Source organism: Cryptomeria japonica, chromosome 6 (genome assembly GCF_030272615.1).
Source record: "Cryptomeria japonica chromosome 6, Sugi_1.0, whole genome shotgun sequence".
Classification (NCBI taxonomy): Eukaryota; Viridiplantae; Streptophyta; class Pinopsida; order Cupressales; family Cupressaceae; genus Cryptomeria; species Cryptomeria japonica.
Genome location: NC_081410.1, coordinates 274991602 through 275011680, shown reverse-complemented (window position 1 = coordinate 275011680; position 20079 = coordinate 274991602).

Below are 20079 nucleotides of genomic sequence, written 5' to 3'. Positions count from 1 at the left end.
TGCTACCCCATTGGTGGTTGACATTAAGGATAGGGCTTGACCAATCTTCAAGAAACACCCCTTCAAGTCGATTGAGGATGATCTAGAAGGTGCATTTTTTGTCTGTGCCCTACGATGTGCTACATAGTGAAGATATCAAGGCTTACATTCACTATGACCTTGAAGAGCTTGGAAATGCGAACATGCTGGAACTTTATAACAAGCATTTGGTTGACGGTTTAGGAAATCTCAAACCTGAGTATAAGGTGCTTCAAGAAAAGGGTTTCTCATAGTTCGTGTATTTTCCATTGTTTGATTAGGCATAATGGATCTTATATATTCTTAGCTGAGTGCATGATGAGTTCATTTGACTTGATAGGCCACACAAAATCACCAAGTAGGCGATCCATGCCATGACAGGCTTAGCCGAAACCGATGATGTGACCAATTTGAGGAAAGTGTCAAATGACATGGTGATAGCCACCACTGGCTCGAGATTTGATAGCAGAGTAATGCCCATAAATGACATCCTCGAGAATGATGTGAAGTTTTCATCAATGGTAGTCGGTTACAAGGTTTACCAATCCAGAAGGTACAACTTTGTGTCCGGTACTACTATATATTTTGCATACCAGATGCTTAAGGATGATAAAAGGTATGATGTGTGCACTGCACTTTTGAATGATTTATTTAGAAATCTAAAGAAGATCAAGCAGGATAAGAAACACACATTTAAATATGGGACACTTCTTATTTGCCTGGCCTTATTCTTCCTGAATGAGATACTCGATATCAAAGGTAAGGTCCAATGGGCCTTTGATAGACTAGTGGCCATGTAGATCAAAGAGGGATTATGGGGAGTTGGAGATGCTACGATGAGGATATCTTCCCTCTGGGGATATTTCAAAACCTTCCAAGCAACAATGAAGAGCAGGGAAAGAATCGCTAAGGAGTTTGTTGAAAAATATGAGCAAATCGTTTGCTTCATGGTCGATAAGGATAAATGTATAATGGAAACAATGGAGCCCTGGATAGTATGGATCGTGCCCATGGGGTATGAATTTGAATCTGTTACACTTGAGGCATATGCCCGACATCTTCTAAGTCAACCGATGGATCCCAAGGAAGGGAGCTTTGGACTTACAAGGAGAAATACCCCAGTCCGCATATGCAATTTACTACTACTGCCTGAAAAAGAAAGGTTACTAAAATGTTAGAGGAAGTGGCTGCTCAGATGGGTTTCACCAAGGAGGAAGTGAAGAAAGCAAGGGAGAAATATCTGTAGAAAGAGACTAAGTCTACTCCTTCTCTAGTAGCTCAACCTGCAAAACCTATCCCATCTAGGAAAGGTGTTCTGAAGAAGAAGAAGAAGCCAAAAAGGACCTGTGTTGCGTTATCTCTAGTAGCCTCAGAAACTGAGTCTGAGGAGGAGGCAGGAAAGGCCAAGAAGAAGGGACAATTTGTTAGAGTGGCGAGGAAGCTGCAATCCGATGGAGCCCAACAAAGCAAAAAGGCAAAGTTGGATCCTTCTCTCGCCATAAGGCCTAAAAGAGAGGAAAGTCAAGACTCAACTTGAGTCCGGTGCTAAAAAAGGTAAACTTGAATCTGTTCCCTCGCTAACAGCAGAGCAGTTAATTGATGATATAATTGTAGATGGCAATTTGAAGAATATTGGAGTTTGTTATGAAAATTTTGATGGAGATAAGAGAAAAGTTGAGGAAGCAGTTGTAATATACTTGTACAATTTTAGTAAAACATTAATTGAATTAGTAGAGAACATTCCAAAGGATTTGTATAGTTTGATAGATGCTAGAAGAATGACTGCAAGCAATATTGATAGGGAAATGAAGGAGAGAGAATTGATAAATGTTTGCACCTATGTTTCACAAATTGAAGCTAAGAGATTGATTGAAGAGGCAAACAAGAAGGAATTTAGAAGTAAAAATAGAATCAACAAATTAATGATTGGAAATGTAGAGGAGGTGAGGAAAGAAACATAGGAGATATGGAGGAAGATAATTGCAAATGACCCTCAATACAGGGATGCATTCAAGCCATCTTAATCGGTAGATAAGAAAGGTGTTTCCGGAAGTCAGAAGGTTGAGACTCAAACTAAGGATCAATTGGAAGACCAAGATAATACACCACTTGATGCTGAGACCGGTGATGCTCCTCCGGTGGTAGATATATTTGTAGTCCCTAGCACCAAGTGGAAACACCAGTACAACAAATTAAAGGGATAAGGGAGAGAAGAAGGATGCTAAGGCAACAGAGGCTAAGGTTGATGAGGTTGACAAAAGAAAAAGTATAGCTGATCCGACAATTGTCACTCCTCCGATTACAGGGACCCCGCCTCAGATTCCCATTAATCTTGATGGTTCTGTTGATCTTGGAAAGATGTCTTCTGCTGAGAAGCTTATGCTCGTAGCTGTTGTGCAAGCCCAGGCAAGCCAAGATATGGTGAAATCAGAGACTGAAGATAGAAAGATAATTTTTATGTCTATAGATGTTTTGGAGAAGGTGACCCCTAATGTACAGATAGATTCAAATAACAGCCCCTCCGGTGAATTATTAAAGGTAATTAACAGTGTAAATACAAGTTTTGATTTTTTGGAGAAGACGTCTTCACAGAAAGTTTTGGATAAGTTCAAGGATGTTAGGAAACAAACAATCCTGAAAATGATTGAAGATGATAGAGAGATTAAATAAGAGATTGCAAATTATTTCTGACACATTGTCAGAAGCCAGTAAATTGTATAAATCTTGTCTCATTTTGCCTAAGTTCATTGTTGATATTGATAAGCAGATACGTGTTTGCCAGAGCAATCTTGCTGGCATTTATCAGTCCTTTGATCCCAATGCAACTCTAACCAGAAGTATTGAAGGACATATTATAGCCTTAAATGATCATATCTCAAGCCTTCAAGCGGATAAGAAGAAAATTTTGAGAAAAGTAGATGAAATCTGGACCTGATTGCCACCCGATTGGACACTATACTAAGTAATAAGGTGGACTATATGAAGGAGATGGCCCAACCTGTATCATCAGATTTAAGAGAGTTGGAAATTCATGCCATTGTATTCACTGCATTTATCACAGTTTTGGACAACTTGAAGAGTGGGTGGGATACTCACCTAGGAGTTTTGAAGACTGTTTATGCTAACCTCTTCATGTATTTGTAAAGTTTTTTTCATCTATATATAAATTTTGGATAGCATCCCATCTTTGGTATTGCTGTCAAAGTTGGAGAGGAATGGTGAAAATTGTACAGTGTGAATGGAGTGTATAGATTTCTGTGGATTTTTGAATTTTTGATCTAAGGGGGAGCCTTAGAATTATTTCATTCTTGATCTGGTGTATAGGTTTGTCAGTGCTCAACACTTAGTCATTTTTCACAAGTGTTTCCATCAATGCCAAAGGGGGAGATTAATGGCAATTGACACTCATCCGGTGGTCTCTAGTGATTTTTGATGGTTTCCAGTGGATGATTACTGGCTTACGGTTGTCATTGATGGCAATTCTTCATGGAGATCTAATCTGGCGGTCGTAATTCCTTTTATCTGGAAGTAGGTGTTAACCGATAGCGTGTTGACTGGTATTTCAGATAGAACATAGCATTTTTGGGTCTAGATTCTTTCTGGTGATTGCAATACATTGAATCGTGTTCCTGTTGATTGGGCCGACTTAGATACATTATTTTGGTGATCCACATTTATCTTTTTGGATCGCATCAAGTCGACCTATAACTACATGTTACACCTTCAGGCCGACATGATGTATGATGTATTTTGTGGGTATCGGTATATAAGTTTGGTATGGACGATCTTTTTGGTGGATGATGTGATTTTATGCGAGTGAGAGGTGATCAAGAATCCATTTTGGCGTAGTTATACGTGCACACTCTTGATCTGGTAGCTGACTGAGATAGTGTACAAGACAAAACAGAGCAGAACAAAGAAGGTGATCCAGTCAATGTTTTTGCACTTAACCAGAACTCATCCAAGCACAGTAGATGCTATTTCAAAGTTCATACATTTTAATTCATCACTGTAATAGCTTTGCAAGTCAATGAGACTTCCCTGAGAGTTGTAGTCTTTTGGGTTATTGTAATTGAGCAGCGAGATCTAGGTAGTGTACCTGAATGCCTCTGCATTCCTATTTTGTAATATTGTTTTGCTACTGGCCATAGTGGAATAATATTGTGGGTTCAAATCCCACCGTGGTTTTTCCCATTTGGGTTTCCACGTAAAAAAATCTGGTGTTATGATCTTGTGGTTGTTTGCTTCATGTTCTTCTTTTCAATTTTAAGTGTTTGCTTCTGGTGGTTAAAAGTTAAGTTTGAAACTAATGAGATGGAGAGAGATACAACCACTATGTCTCTTATGGATGTATTGTTGTATTGCCCCAAACAGAAACAAGCACTTTTAAAGAAGCTTGAAGAATTAGAGTCCTGTGCTAATGAAGTCAAGATGGTTGAGGTCGGAGATGTTAATGCAACATATCACCCTGACACGACTGAGAATCCTCCATTTCTCCCCAGTCTTAAGATCTATGGTAAAAACTTACATAACTATTTCGTGGATTCAGGTGCTTCTGGAAATGTCACGCCTTATTCAATATACGAGAAGTTTGGACTCAATCCTGCTCATACCAACAATAAAATAATTCAACTGGATAAAATAGAGGTCCATGTGATTGGTGAGTTGAAAGATGTATACATACAGTTGACCATTGATCCCCGTATTTTGAGATACATAGATATTCAAGTAGTTGATATCTTGAAGTTTATGGGATGTTGTTGAGTAGAGACTAGTCCAAGACACTGGGTGGCTATTTCTCTACTTTTTTCACCTACTCGTGGCTTCCATGGAAAGGTGTCAACAATCAGATCCGCATTGACAGTGAACCGAGACTCAAAATGAATATTATAGATTATGGAGCCACTAATGAAGTGGCCTACCTCAAAGTAAGTTCAGGTGTCTACAAGGTCAACGAAATCATGACATTGACCACAACGCCCATTGTTGACTCGACCCCTAAGGAGGATCCTGAACAGTAGGAGTGAATTTAGAAGTTTGTTGCAGTGATGCAGTGAGGAATGAGACACTTGGGGGATGATATACGCCTGGAAGACCTTTTGCTACCCAAGTGGTGTAGAATTCACCATGAAGAGTATTCAAAAGTGTCATGTATTCCTTGTAGGAATTAAATCACCAAGTTGATGGGTTCCAAACATCCCAACGACATTGATTATGACACTTCTCTAGAGGAGTGGGAGATGACAACTGTCCTTGATTTGGCAGGTCATCATATGAAACATCATCAATCCTCAAGAGAAGAAGATAATTTAGATAATGAGATCACATTGCATCCTATCAGGCCAACTTTAACATTGGAGTCATCATAAACATTTCCTCAAACTCAATCAAAATCAGAGACCACGACTTGCCCTTTCACTTTAGCTAAGTCCAATGCAAAGAAAAATAGTTCAAAAAATGATCTTTGGTTGTTAAAATCCAATGGTTCCAAGTCCAAACAAGGCAGTGGCGCGGGTGTCAAATTAACAAATCCTAAAGCTAAAGCATTTCTCGCTTCATATCGTGTATAGTTCACATGCACCAATAATGTTGCTGAATATGAAGCTTTAATTAGAGGGTTGATGCTATCTCTTAAGAAGGGAGATAAAGCCATAAGGGTGCAAGACGACTCTGATCTCATAGTCAAACAAGTGCAGATCCAGTATGCTTATCATGATAAAGTTTGTCTTCTTATCGAAACTGAGTATGGAGCCTCATGAAAGATTTTGATGCCTTCAATATTTAGTTGGTGCCCCGTGTTCAGAATTCCATACCTGATGCATTAGCAGTAGTAGCTAGTGCTTTTGAACCAGATAATGAATCACCATTTAAGAAGTTTTATGTCGAACTAGTTCCAATCCCAATACTTCTTGACAATGTTAAGCATTTTTCAAGTTTTTAAAGATGATAGACATATTTTGGCCTTTCTTGAAAATTCAGGAGCATTTGAAGATCAAATTATTGATGAAGATGACAGAGAGGAGGAATCCAATGAGGAAATAATGATGGTATCATGAACCTTGCCTCAAATTTCATTCCTAAAGGGATGGTTGCATTAGAACACCTCTTTAATTCATACCCAAGAATGAAGGAGAAGTTGACTATGGAGTCTGAGGCTGTCAAGTATGAGGCTCACAATATTGGCACTGCAGGACAAGAGAAGATAGTGTTTATTGGTAAGGCTTGCGCTCAAGCCAAAAAGGACAAAATTATTGAGATCCTGAAGGAATACATTGATGTCATAACTTGGGGATATGACAATTTGAAGAATTTTGACACTTCTATCATCACACATATGATTCCTTTAAAGGCCTATTTTAAACCCTTCAGACAGAAGAAACGTCCAGTAAACCCCCTTATTGAACCCCTCATTTTCAAAGAAGTGCAGAAACTCCTCACTGCCAAGATCATTTTTCCTGTCAAACATTCCACTTGGGTATCTAATCTAGTCCTTGTCAGGAAGAAGAATGGTGAAATTCCGTTGTGTGTTGATTTTTGTAATTTAAACAAAGCGTCCAAGAAAGACAACTACCCTCTGCCTTCTCTGGATGAAGTCTTACAAATGGTTAATGGGTCACATATGATGTCATTCCTGGATGTCTACTCGGGATATAATCAAGTGATGGTCAACTATGAAGACCGTTTGAAGACAACATTTACTACTAAATGGGGAACTTTTGCATATCGACGCATGCCATTTGGTTTAATAAATGTTGGGGCAACCATTAAATGAGCCATGGATATAACCTTCAGAGAATTGATTGGGAAGTGTATTATCATATATATGGATGACCTCACAGTATTTTCTAAGATGTGTAAAGATCACCCAAATCACATCCGCAAGATATTTGAAAGGTGCCAAAACTATGGGATATCTCTAAAGCCCAAGAAGTGTATATTTGGAGTATCTAAAGGAAAATTGCTCAGTCATGTAATTTATGAGAGAGGTATATCTATTGACCCTGATCGAGTAGAAGCACTGTTGAAACTTCAGATGCCTGGCAGTAAAAAGGAGATGCTATCTTTCATTGGAAAGATCAATTTTTTTTGTAAGTTCATCACCGGGTTCGTAGAGATAGTTAAGCCTCTAAATGATATGATGAAGAAAGATGCCAAGATCGAATGGATGCTTTCAATCAGATCAAACAATCAATTGTCAAAGCGCCTGTGGTGACTAGCCCAGAATATACTTTGCCATTTTATATTTCCTCATTTGCTTCTTTGCATTTGTGCGTCGTAGTGCTTAAACAGAGAAAAGACGGGGATGAGAAACCCATTTCCTTCATACCCTTTAAGAATGCTACCGAGAGGTATACTTCATTAGAGAAGCAAGCCTTCACTCTAGTGCATGCTATTAAGAAGTTTAGACATTACATCCTTAGGAGAAAAGTATATGCCATAGTGCGAGACTAAGCGGTAAAGTCATTGTTAATGCAAAGTGAACTGGGTAAGCGTAGAGGTAAATGGATGGCTATTCTCTAGGAGTTTGATTTGGAGATGCAGCTCATGAAGTTAGTTCATGGAGAGGGATTATCCCAGGCACTGGCATAAAATGATCCCCATATTCAGTGTTAGCAATACACTGTGAATTCTTTTACTCAAGACCCTGGTATATGTGAAGAGTATGTTGACATGATGATAATGTGTTGTCATTGATGTGAATATGCTGAAGAGTGAACCAGTAATATGCTGAAGAGTGAACCGGTAATATATTGAAGATGAACTGGTTTATTGAAGTTAAGCAATTGGCAAAGTGAATCGGTATATGTGCAAAAGGTGAAGCAGTACGTTTGTCCAAGTGAACCGGTATATGGAATGTTTTCTATCAAGGTTTAATACGGTATGACTACCGGTTGGTAGTTCTCAGCTTCAGGGTTCTCGGTTGAAGTGTTTCGAGCCTGTGTGATTCAATCGATGGCATTGTGTGATGAGTTAGCATTGTAATGGAGATCAGACCATGTTGCCACGTCAGTCTTGTGTGCGTGAAGGATCTTGCATGAAGGGGATTGATCCTATCTACCTCGGGAATGTGCGAAGTCCCTGCAAACAGTGAAGAATGCGTGATGGGTTATCGCCTCCAAGAAGCGGTGAAGAACAAACGATGGAGAATGTCTTGAGATCTGTTCAAGACCGTTGTATTCAAATGCAAAGTGTTCAATAGTCAGGATTGAACCGACTGAATTGCTCAACCTAAGTGCTTAGGGTTTAGGGTTTATGCTACCACTCTATTTGTTTCCTATAAGGTCGATGTTGTGCTTCATGTTGAAGTTGTTGGCAAATGTTGTGTGTGTATCTAAGTGCAAAGATACGTGATTCTTGCCAGACCAGATAAGAGGGTTGATACCTATAGAGTGTGTATGCAGAAGAAATGAACTAAAGGAGATCTGCATTGGCATTGAGTGCCATTACCAGATCATTGTAATAACTGTTGATCTCTAACCACTTCAACAGTTGGAAAATCCCTTAACAGGGTAGCTTTAAACAACTTGTTGTAAATCCTTTAACAGGGTGACTCAAAGCCATTGGGTTCATGAAATCCTCTAACAAGGTAACCTCTAATAGGGTTTAACCCTTAATCGGATATTCTAGCCATCCCTTAACATGGTGATCCCTAACAGGATGGATTCCTAACAGAACCTGTTGTAACGGTCTTTAACCGGACAAGGTTCCTAACAGAGCGGACTTCTAAAGAGTTCAAGAACAACTTGTGGGTATTCGTCCCCACCGTGGTTTTTCCTAGTTGGGTTTCCACGTGAAAAATATGTGTGTCATATGTGATGTCTTTTTCATGTGATGCTTTGTTGTTTTCTGTCAAGCGGTGAATCATGTTGATTTAGCATGTTATTATATTTCTGATGATATAATATCTATTTTTGCATAAGGATAAACTGGAAATGAGGAAGTGGGTTGTATGGAAAGCTAAGTGTTGCCGGTATATGTCTTTTACAGTCTCATTATATTTAACCGGTAGTAATCTGGTTTAGACTGGTATTTGTGTTTGTTTGTCAAGTGCTTTGTTTGCAGTCAAACTGGTTCAGGAAAAGTTTTTGTGTCTGTATTGATTCATCCCCCCTCTCAGTATCGGTTTGGTACTCACTGTTCATCATTGAGTTATCACTTGGTTCTTTGACTTGATCTATATTCTTCTTAATAAAAAGTGTCCTGAAGGATTGACCGCTAAGAAAAGAAGAGCGCTAAGACTCAAGAGCGCCAACTACATGATTAAAGACTGTTCTATATCGTAGAAATTATGAGGGTATCTATCTTAGGTGTATTGATCGACAACAAGCCCAGAAAAATGATAGAAGAATTTCACGGCAAATATGGCACCAATCATGGGTCAGTTGATGCAACTGTTGGCAATATGATGGACTTGATTATGTGTTGCATTCATGTTTTGTCATTGATGTCAACACTAGCTGTTATGGTTGTTTACCGACTTCCGGTAGAAGGATTAGATTGGGAAGATTATTAGTTGATTGTCACCGGTATGATCTGGATGATGGAATAAGTTTGTATGGATGGTTCATATGCTTCTGAAGTATGTTTCAGTCAGTTGGTATTGACTTGATGATAGGATGCTATCTCATGTTCTAGTAAGCTTTCTTTGTAGGTTTGGTAAGGGTTTCACCAACAGAGCCTTATTGAAGATCTTTGATGTAATGCATAAGTGGTGTTGGTGTAGCTTCTAGAAGGGATTCAGGATGTTGATGGTGATTGTGTTCGTGCCTCGACTGATTGGTGTCATTGATTCTGGCATGTGTGGATCTAATTTAGGTCCGGTACTATCTAGGTTATGGACCGATTTTCATGTAATGTGCTGGTGGATCCTCCGATGGGCTTCCGGGATGTTCTATTGATTGGATGATGTTTGTTTGGCCTTAGGCCAACATGTGATATGATTTTATTTCAAGATTATGTAATGGATCTATTGAATTATCATTTGGGTGGCCGACCTAATTGGTTAGGTCCTAGGTTGGTATAAATATATGTAAGATCTCATTGTAGATCATATGGATGGATGTATGAATGGGGCAGGAGTGAATAATGTAATAATCATTTGTGCAGAGGATTTGGTCGATCATAGGTGACCGAGTTGGGTTTATGTAAGAGGTTTTAGACCTCTGGTATTGAACTTAGCCGGAACTGTAATCTGGCATGTTTGATGCTATCACCGGTAGTTCTTCTCTCTGGATTGTTGTCCAAATATTTTGAGGTGGTTGACATCTCTGTAGTCAGTGAGACTCCATTGTGATGAGCAATGCGCTCTAGGCAGTGTGCCTTCCTGCATGTGCATGCCCCTTATTGTAATATTTATTCATCTGATCAGTGGATAGATATTGTGGGTCTCCAATCCCACCGTGGTTTTTACTCCTTGAGGTTTTCCACGTATAAATATATGGTGTTATGGTGTTCATCTTTGTGGTTGCACTATTGCTTATTGTTATATGCTTTTATGTTTATCAGTTGTTGAGTTGTTGTATTAATAAGGTTAAATTTCTTCATTCCGGTAGAACACCGATTCACCCCCCCCCTCTCAGTGTTCTTGGTGTTGGAAATTTGGAGAAATTTATTATATGTTGCATTGATGTTTGTCATTGATGGAAACACTGGCAACACTGGCAACACCGGCTACACTAGCTGCTTTGGTTGTTTGTGTTTACTGGTATCCTTCTAGTCTCGGTAGGTTGCTTGGTTTCTGGTTGATTTAGATCATGATGATCCGGTATGATCCGGTATGTTTGGGTTATGGAATTGGCTTATTCATGCTACTCAAATTCATGTTCAGTTAGTTGGTTTTGATTTGGTGATCGGATGTTATCCTGCTTGCTAGAAAGCTTGGTTTGTTGTTTCGACGAGGGTTTCATCGGCAGAGCTTTGTTGAAGATCTTTGATGATATGCATAAGTGGTGTTGGTGTGGCTTCTAGTAGAGATTCAGGATATTGATGGTGATCATCTTCAAGACTTGGTTGATTGGGATCATTTATTTAGCGTGTGGGGGCCTAAATTGGGTCCGGGTTTATCTAAGTTATGGACCGATTTATGTAACGTGTTGGTTGATATTCCTGATGCGTTACCGACATAATTTAAGGATTGGTTTACATTGTTTTCGACCTAAACCAACTTTGTTGATCATTTTATTATGGGTTTAAGTTATGAATTTATTGTATTATCTTTTAGGTGGCCGACCTAATTATTTAGGTCCCGGGCTAGTATAAATATGATGTAAGATCTCTTTGTAGATCATATGTAAGAGATATGGATATGTAAGGAGCGAATAATGTAATAATCATTCAGGTAGAGGATTTGGTTGATCGTAGGTGATCGAGTTGGATTTGTGGAAGAGGTTTTAGGCCTATCGTATTGAGATTAATCAAAACTGTACTAAGGCATGTGAGATGCTATTCTTGCAGTTCAATCTTCATTTTGGATTGTTGTCCGATGTTTTATGTAGTCAACGAGAATGCTTTTATGATGAGCAAAGTGCTTTAGGTAGTTGGCCTTCCTACATGTGCATGCCACATTTTTGTAATATTTATTCATTTGATTGGTGGATAGACATTGTGGGTCTCCAATCCCACCGTGGTTTTTCCTCTTTGAGGTTTTCCACATATAAATCGATGGTGTTATGGTGTTTATCTTTGTGGTTGCATTATTTCTTATTGTTATATGCTTTTATGTTTACCGATTGATAAGTTGTTGTATTAATAAGGTTAAATTTCTCCATTCCGATAGAACACTGATTTATCCCCCGCTCTTAAATTTCTTGGTTTCCAACAATTGGTATCAGAGCCTGGTGCCTCAGAGGAAGTTTAACAACTTCAGGAAGATCTTGTTTGTAGAATCTATGGAGATAAGTTTAAGGAAGGAACATCAAGTAGCTCTTGAAGACTATGATGCTGAAAGATTGAGGAACATGAAGATGCAAGAGGAGTTGAGATCTACTAAGGAATTCATTTTTACCCTGCAGGAGAGGTTGTCAACTGCACAAGCTAGAAGGAAGGAACTTTAACAAAATCAGGATGATGAAGACAGGGATACCCTTAAGGAACGATGTTAGAAACTGAGTCAGGAGAACATGATCATGAGGAATGAAATGAAAGCCCTAACTATGAGGATGTCAAAGGAGATTGAAGATCAGAAGAATAAAGAAGAAAATCTTGCTATATCTCTGAAAAATAGATCTGAGGAATGTATTAGGTTGGTTCATGAGAATGATATGTTGATACCTAAATTGGTGCAATCACAGAACAATGAGCAGGAATTGGAAAGAATGGTAACAATACTAAGAGATGATCTGACTATTGAAAATGAGTACAAAGATAAGTTCAAGGTTAGTTCTGCTAAGCTTGATGAATTATTGAAGGATCAGAGGGACACTAGAGACACTAGAGGTCTTGGATTTGAGCATGGAGAGAGCCCCGCTACTACAAATGAAGATTAGAAGGTCAACTGGAATCAGAGGATATCGATAAGGAAGCCCAATGCATATAAATTTAATGGTAGATGCTTTGTTTACAATATATTTGGTCATTTGGATAGGCATTGTAGAAATAGAGAAAATCGGAATAATAATGCAGCTCCCGGTTAGTGTGAAAATTGTAAGAATATGGTCATAAGACATTAGATTGTAGAATGAATGTAAAATGCCATGCATGTGGAAAGTTTGGGCATATGGCTAATCAATGTAGGTCAAGGAATGGTCAAGGTTACAATAAGGCAATTCAGAAGAACAATGTCACATGTTATGCATGCAACAAAGTGGGGCATATTGCTGAATTTTGCAGAAGCAAGGACCCACCGTCAGGAAGTGATAAAGATAATGAGAAGGGAAAGCAGAAGGTTGATGACACTAGGAAGGAGCATGAGGAGAAGTGGGTTATGAAGTCTGAGGCTCAACCGACAGAATCATTTGCCCCAGATGTTCATTTGGCTGAAGGATATAACCTGGTTACTCAACCGATAGAGTAGATTGTTCCTACGTCGATAGGAAACTCATCTGGTAACTAAGGCATTCGCCTTAGGGGGAGGCAAATTGAAGACAAATATTGAATTTCCCCTAGTAGTGGTATGAAAGCCTATTTCAGATCTTTGGAAGTCAGTTTGGAGTATAACTGGAAAAGTCTTGTTGGATCTTGGATCTAGTTTGGTTTACCGGTAAGTCATTTTATTAGTTATGGTTTGGTCATACATCTACAGTTAAGTATTTCAGAATCTTTGGTAGTAAATGTTATATCAAGAGAGATGATTTCATTAGAAAGTTTGATCCTAAATGTGATGGAGGAATATTTATTGATTATTCTAATGAGAGAAAAGCATATAGATGTTATATCAAGAGATTGCAGAGAATTGTGGAGAGAATTAATGGCAAGGTGGATGAGCTGAATAGAAGTCAAATCAGAGTTTATGAGCAAGAACCGACAGTGGAAATGATCTTAATTGAACCAATAAAACCTTTATCGGAACAAAATGTTCAACTAGTTACTCTGGAGGTATCAAAAAAATTCAACAGGAACTGAAGATCAGGGAAGAGGAACAAAGAGTCAGAAGATTTCTAGGTATGAGAGGTTGAAACATTCAGAAGATCAGATAATTGGACAAGAAGGTTGGAAGTTGATGAGGTATGCTTAATTTATTTGATTAAACCGACATCAATTATTGAAGCTTGTAAAGATGAATGTTGGATGAAAGCTATGGAAGAGGAATTGGATCGGTTAGATAAGGACAACACATGGACTTGGATGTTATTGGAACTAGGTTTGATTGATTTGCAAAGGATATTCTTAGAAGGAATGAATTGATTATGTTGAATCTTTTCTCTGGTAGCTAGGATTTCCAGATGTTTTCAAGGATTATCTGGTATGGTTTTTGTTTTATGATGACTTTACACTTTGAGAATGTTCAGATGCAGATTGGGTTAGAGATACAGGTAACTGGATAGGTTCATCTGGTGAATCTTTCTTTCTTGGAAAGAAACTTGGTTTATGGATCAACAAGAGACAATCATGTACTTCTTTATCTACTGTTGAAGCTGAGTATGTTGTTGCTGCTACTAACTATACACAAGTTCTATGGTTGAAGCATATAAGGATGTAAAGCTGGATTGTATTGTACTGGTAGTTATTCACTGTAGTAGCTCTATTGCTATTGCCATTCGATATTTATATCAAGTATAAATTTTTGAAGGAGCAGATGGAAGAAAATGAGGTTAGATTGGTTTGAGGAATTACTTGAGCCTTTGAGAGATAGATTAGGGGTTTCTGCCCCTCTGATAGAGAACTGATTGATGCTATTTGACATCTGTCTGGTATGCATTATCAGAGCTATTATTCATTCTGGATTGATGTGGTGATGCTACTACTCAAGGGGAGTAGTTAGCCTTGTGATTCAGTGGTTTATGATTTTGCTTTAATTTTATGTCAGATTTTTGGCATTGATGTCAAGGGGGAGAGATATTCATGTGAAAAACATAAGGAGTTATATACATTAAAGGGAGAGATACTTATGTGTAATACAGAGCTTAACAAAGATATCAGTCTAAGGGGGATATTATTGGCACAAAGAGGAGGAACATAATTTCAGTTTGGTTGTATCCCATTAGGAGAATTTGGTTCAAGTCTATGGATGGATTAATTGGTACAAATATATTTTGTTCAGAACCTCATTGTCATAGTATGTTGTGGGAGATTGTTAGTTGTCTTCCATTGGGGGAGACTTGTTTGGCATTTCTTGGCACTTGGATGTTTTTCACATCTAGTGTTGCCATCAATGCCAAAGGGGGAGATTGTTGGAAATTTGGAGGAATTGATTATGTGTTACATTGATATTTGTCATTGATGGCAACATTGGCAACACTGGCTACACTAGCAACACCGACTACACTAGTTGCTTTGGTTGTTTGTGTTTACCGGTATCCTTTTGGTCCCAGTAGGTTTCTTGGTTTCTGGTTGATTTAGATCATGATGATCTGATATGCTCTGGTATGTTTGGGTTATGGAATTGGCTTATTCATGCTACTCAGATTCATGTTCAGTCGGTTGATTTTGATTTGGTGATCAGATGCTATCCTGCTTACAGGCAAGCTTGGTTTGTTGTTCCCGCGAGGGTTTCACTGACAAAGCTTTGTTGAAGATATTTGATAATATGCACAAGTGGCGTTAGTGCGACTTCTAGTAGAGATTCAGGATAATGATGGTGATCATGTTGGAGACTTGGTTGATTGCGATCATTACTTTAGCATGTGTGGACCTAAATTGGGTCCTAATTTATCTAGGTTATGGACCGGTTTATGTAACGTGTTGGTTGATGTTCGTGATGCATTACCGATGGGATTTAAGGATTGGTTTACATTGTTTTCGGCCTAAGCTGACTTGTTTGATCATTTGATTATGGGTTTAAGTTATGAATTTATTGTATTAACTTTTAGTTGGCCGACCTAATTATTTAGGTCCAAGGTTGGTATAAATATGATGTAAGATCTCTTTGTAGATCATATGTAAGGGATATGGATATGTAAGGAGTAAATAATATAATAATCATTTAGGTAGAGGATTTGGTCGATCATAGGTGATCGAGTTGGATTTGTGGAAGAGGTTTTAGGCCTCTGGTATTGAGCTTAACTGGAACTGTACTCAGGCATGGGAGATGCTATTCTTGTAGTTCAATCTTTATTCCGGATTGTTGTCTGATGTTTTATGTAGTCAGTGAGACTCCTTTTGTGATGGGCAGTGTGCTCTAGGTTGTTGGCCTTCCTCCATATGCAAGCCCCCTTTTTGTAATATTTATTCATCTGATCAGTGGATAGATATTGTGGGTCTTCAATCCCACCGTGATTTTTTCCTCTTTGAGGTTTTCCACGAATAAATCTATGGTGTTATGGTGTTTATCTTTGTGGTTGCATTATTTCTTATTGTTATATGCTTTTATGTTTACCGGTTGATAAGTTGTTGTATTAATAAGGTTAAATTTCTCCATTCCGGTAGAACACTGATTCACCCCCCCTCTCAATGTTCTTGGTTTCCAACACTTGGATTCCAATAACAACAACTCATCAAATTCTTAAGGCTGGTTATTACTGGCCCAACATATTCAAGGATGTGCATCATCACGTTGGACATTGTGACACTTGTCAGACTTCTGCCACCAGAGAAAGGAATCCAGCCATGCCCCTACAATCAATATATGAAGTACGACCATTCACACAATGGGCTTTGGATTTTATTGGAGTGATAAATCCGAATTCGTCTGTAGGACATAGGTTCATCCTTGCTGCTATGGATTATTGCACCAGGTGGGCAAAAGCGTGAGCTTGCAAGAATTGCACCGCGAAAACCGTCATTAAGTTCCTCAAGGATAAGATTGTCACTAGGTTTGGAATGCCATTTGCTTTGGTATGTGATAACGACCTTGCTTTTACTTCAGCACAATTAATGCAATGGCCATATGAATATAAGGTGAATCTTAAGTTTTCTTCTAATTACTATCTGCAAGGGAATGGGGTAGCTGGATCAACCAACAAGAATCTTCTTGATGTGATCAAGAAATTTCTAGAAAGGAACCCGAGGGACTGGCACAATCAGTCGAAATATGCCTTGTGGGCTGATAGAACCCATGTTAAAGTCGCCCATGGTACCTCTCCTTATTACCTAGTCTATGGTCAAGATCCAGTTTTCCCTGTTAATCTCCAAATTCTCGTGTTCCAACTTATGAAAGACTTAGAAATTGGAGATCAGGTTGAAGTCCACCTGCTCAACTTGTTGAAGTTAGATGAACAAAGGACTAATGCCTTGCAACATTTTGCCAAACATCAGGTTGTAGTCAAATGTTGGTTAGATAAGAGAGCTAAGATAAAGGTCTTTAGAATTTCTGACTTAGTCTTGTTATGGGACACAACTAGAGAGAAGACAAGCGAACATCACAAGTTCGAGAGGTTGTGACTAGGACCTTACCAAATTGTTGAGATTCTAGGAGAAAACACCTTCAGATTGAGCACCTTGATAGGAGAACCTGTACCATTACTTGTGAATCGTCAGTTTCTCAAACATTATCTTGTCTGTTCCTTTTGTTTGTTCCTGTACCATTTGCTGAAATTTACTAAGTTGTACCATAGTGGTTTGTTCCTTTTTTTTTGTTTTCTTGTTGTTCCTTCTGGCTTTTTCTTGTTGTTTTGTTGCTTTATTTTGTTCCCTTTTGTTCATTTTTGTTGATCTTTCTTTTGTGTTGGGGAAACCATTACTCAGCTCCATGGTGGTGAAAGAAAGTATTCTCTGCATTAAAATGTAATTCCTGGGAGATTTGCTCTTAGCTTTTTATAACTTCATTACCTGCATGGTTTCAATATTCTTACTACATTTGTTCAAGGTAAGATATAAGGTTTGAATCATGGTCCAAGATTTTGGTGCTTTGGGATATAGATCTGTTCAAGTAACTTATGCCTTCTTCATATTTAAACAAGTGCCAAGAGGCTTTACTAGGTGTTCAAGAAATTCATACACAGGTGAAAAATCTAAAATCTTGAGTTCTCTCGTTGTCCATTGTGTTTCCCAACCGAGTTCTAATTTTTATTTCCTAAAAGTTGAGTAATCATTTAAAAATGAATTCCCCGCTAATGCCTTAAAAAAAGGTATATATCATAAAATCTTTCCGATAAGAAACATATTGAGATTATCATGCAGGAAAATTATTACATAAGGCTCAACTCACTTGGGCGTTTCAAGTATCTCCACTAGGGCTATAGATGCCTGGCTGGTTGTGGAGAAATATTTGACGAGGACCAGAGGTAACTCTGTCGGGGTTATAGACACCTAATTGACAACTTAACTATGCCCAAGATAACATTACATGAAACTCGTATTATAATTTCACCCACATAGTCTACTTATGAATTCCTTGAGCTACATTTGAGGCCCCTATGGTAGGGTAATGAAACACTGCACACATGTCCGATCTCCTTGGATATGATCTTGTTCGACCTCTACTTGGGGTTTAGTCACGATTGAGTTTTTTTATATTTTCTCCCAAACATGGACAACATGGAATGGCAACACTATGCATAGATTCTGAAGTTCTAAAATACCTAGAGTCATTTTTCCCAGAAAGTCGCCATTTGTTATGATTTGCATACTCCTCCCCTCCTGTTTTTCTCTCTTTTGTTCTCCTTCTCTGAGATTTTGGGTTCCTAAAGTTCAGGAGTTCTTTTTTTTTTCCCCTTTCCCTTCAAAACCCCATGATTCTGGGATCCAAGAGTGCATTCTTTGTTGTGTCCTTTTGTTCACTTTGGGATTCCGAGTTCTCAGAACCCCAAAGTCTCTCACCTCTTTTCTGTTGAGTGCTTTGTACTATGGAATCCTGGAGTCTTGAAGCTCTCCTTTGTTTTTTCATTTCGATCTAAGAACTCGAGAACCCTGGAGTCTCGAGGTCTCTCGTTGGTTGTGTTTTTGGTTTTGGAACTCTGGAGTCCAGACTCTCGAAACCATTCCCTTTTTTTTTGTTCCCACTTCGGAACCCTAGAGTCCTGAGGTCACTTGGTTTGTGACTCTGGAACTCCAGAGTCCTAGAGCAGAATTTGTTTCTCGTGCCGACGGGAGCTATAAATTACCCCCATGTGCCGATTTAGGCTCATTTATGTACCTCGCTTTCTTGAAACCCTCTATGCTCTCTGGTGACCTAGGCTTTCTTCGGTGTGCTTTCGTTCTCCCTATCCTCTTTCTTTCAGGTTGGTCTCTTTATTTTGTGTTTGTTTTCTCCTTTTTTTTTGGTTATTTTCTCTTTATTTTTCATGCGTGTGCATGTTAGGGTTTAGTCTTAGTTTTTCATTTCAATAAGTTGATTGTTCGGTATTTAGGGTTTCCTTCTTCTTCATAACTTCGGGTTCCCGAAGTTTCAAAATCCTTCCTTTGGCCTAGCCCCAAGCTTCGAGACTCCGGGTTTCTGGAATCCCGAAGTCTGTTCATGTTGCATTATTTCATTTCGAGATTCCAGAACCACATAATCTTGGAGAAGTGAACCTCCCACTTTGTTCCTACTCTGGGAATCTAGAACCCTAGAATCCCAAAGTCTCTGCCTTGAATGCTTGTTTCATTTCGGGATTTCGGAACCCCAAAATCCCAAAATGAATCCCTTTTGTGAGATTTCAACTCCGAGACTCCAAAACCGCAAAATCCTGGAATGGTACTTCTTTTGAGCCTTTCGAGGTCCAGGAATCCGAAACTCCAAGATCCCAGAGTGGTTTCTTGTTTATTCTATTGAAGCTCCAAGAGTCCAGAACCTCAGAATCTCGGAATCCTGTGTAAGTGAGTTGTATGGACTCCAAAACTTTGGAACCCCAGAATTGTGAAGTGTCTAATTTAAGTCAATATTTTAAGGTGTTGAATATGAATTTTATTTGGAGTAGATTAGGAGAACCTTATGGAAGCATCGACCACACCCTGAGAGAAGACAAGGAGTGAAATCAAGCTAGAGAAGAATCCTCTGACCATGAAGTACCAGTACCAAGGATAGAAGTTGGTCGCAAAGTTTGACAATGAATTCCAATGGGTCAATGACACTGAAATTGGACACATTAAGATTGAAGAGATCAGAAAAGAGGTGGCCCAACCAATCCTGGAGGTGCCTTACAGAAGAATCAAGAGTTCAGGTCTCGTTGAGGCAACCATCTCTCCTCAAGCTTTGCAATCACCTGAGATAATAATGACTATAGCTCAACATTATGACAAGAACACCATACAATGCAAAGATGCTAACGGGAATGTGGTAGTGGACCTCTCACTAGACATTTTGGGCATGATTGGGATACCTAAATTTGACAAAGTTCTACAAATCAGCAAGGATAAGGTTGTACAAATATTCAATCAAAATGCCACTGCTCACATAAAACATATCAATGAAGTGTGGTTTGAAGAGTTTAGGGTAACAAGATTGAAGGCCTTTGACAACATTTTAAGGGCAGATTTCAAGGTTGCCCCAAAGGATTAAATCATTATTCTCAGTCGTGCATTCGAGAAACTAGACTGTAGACATTA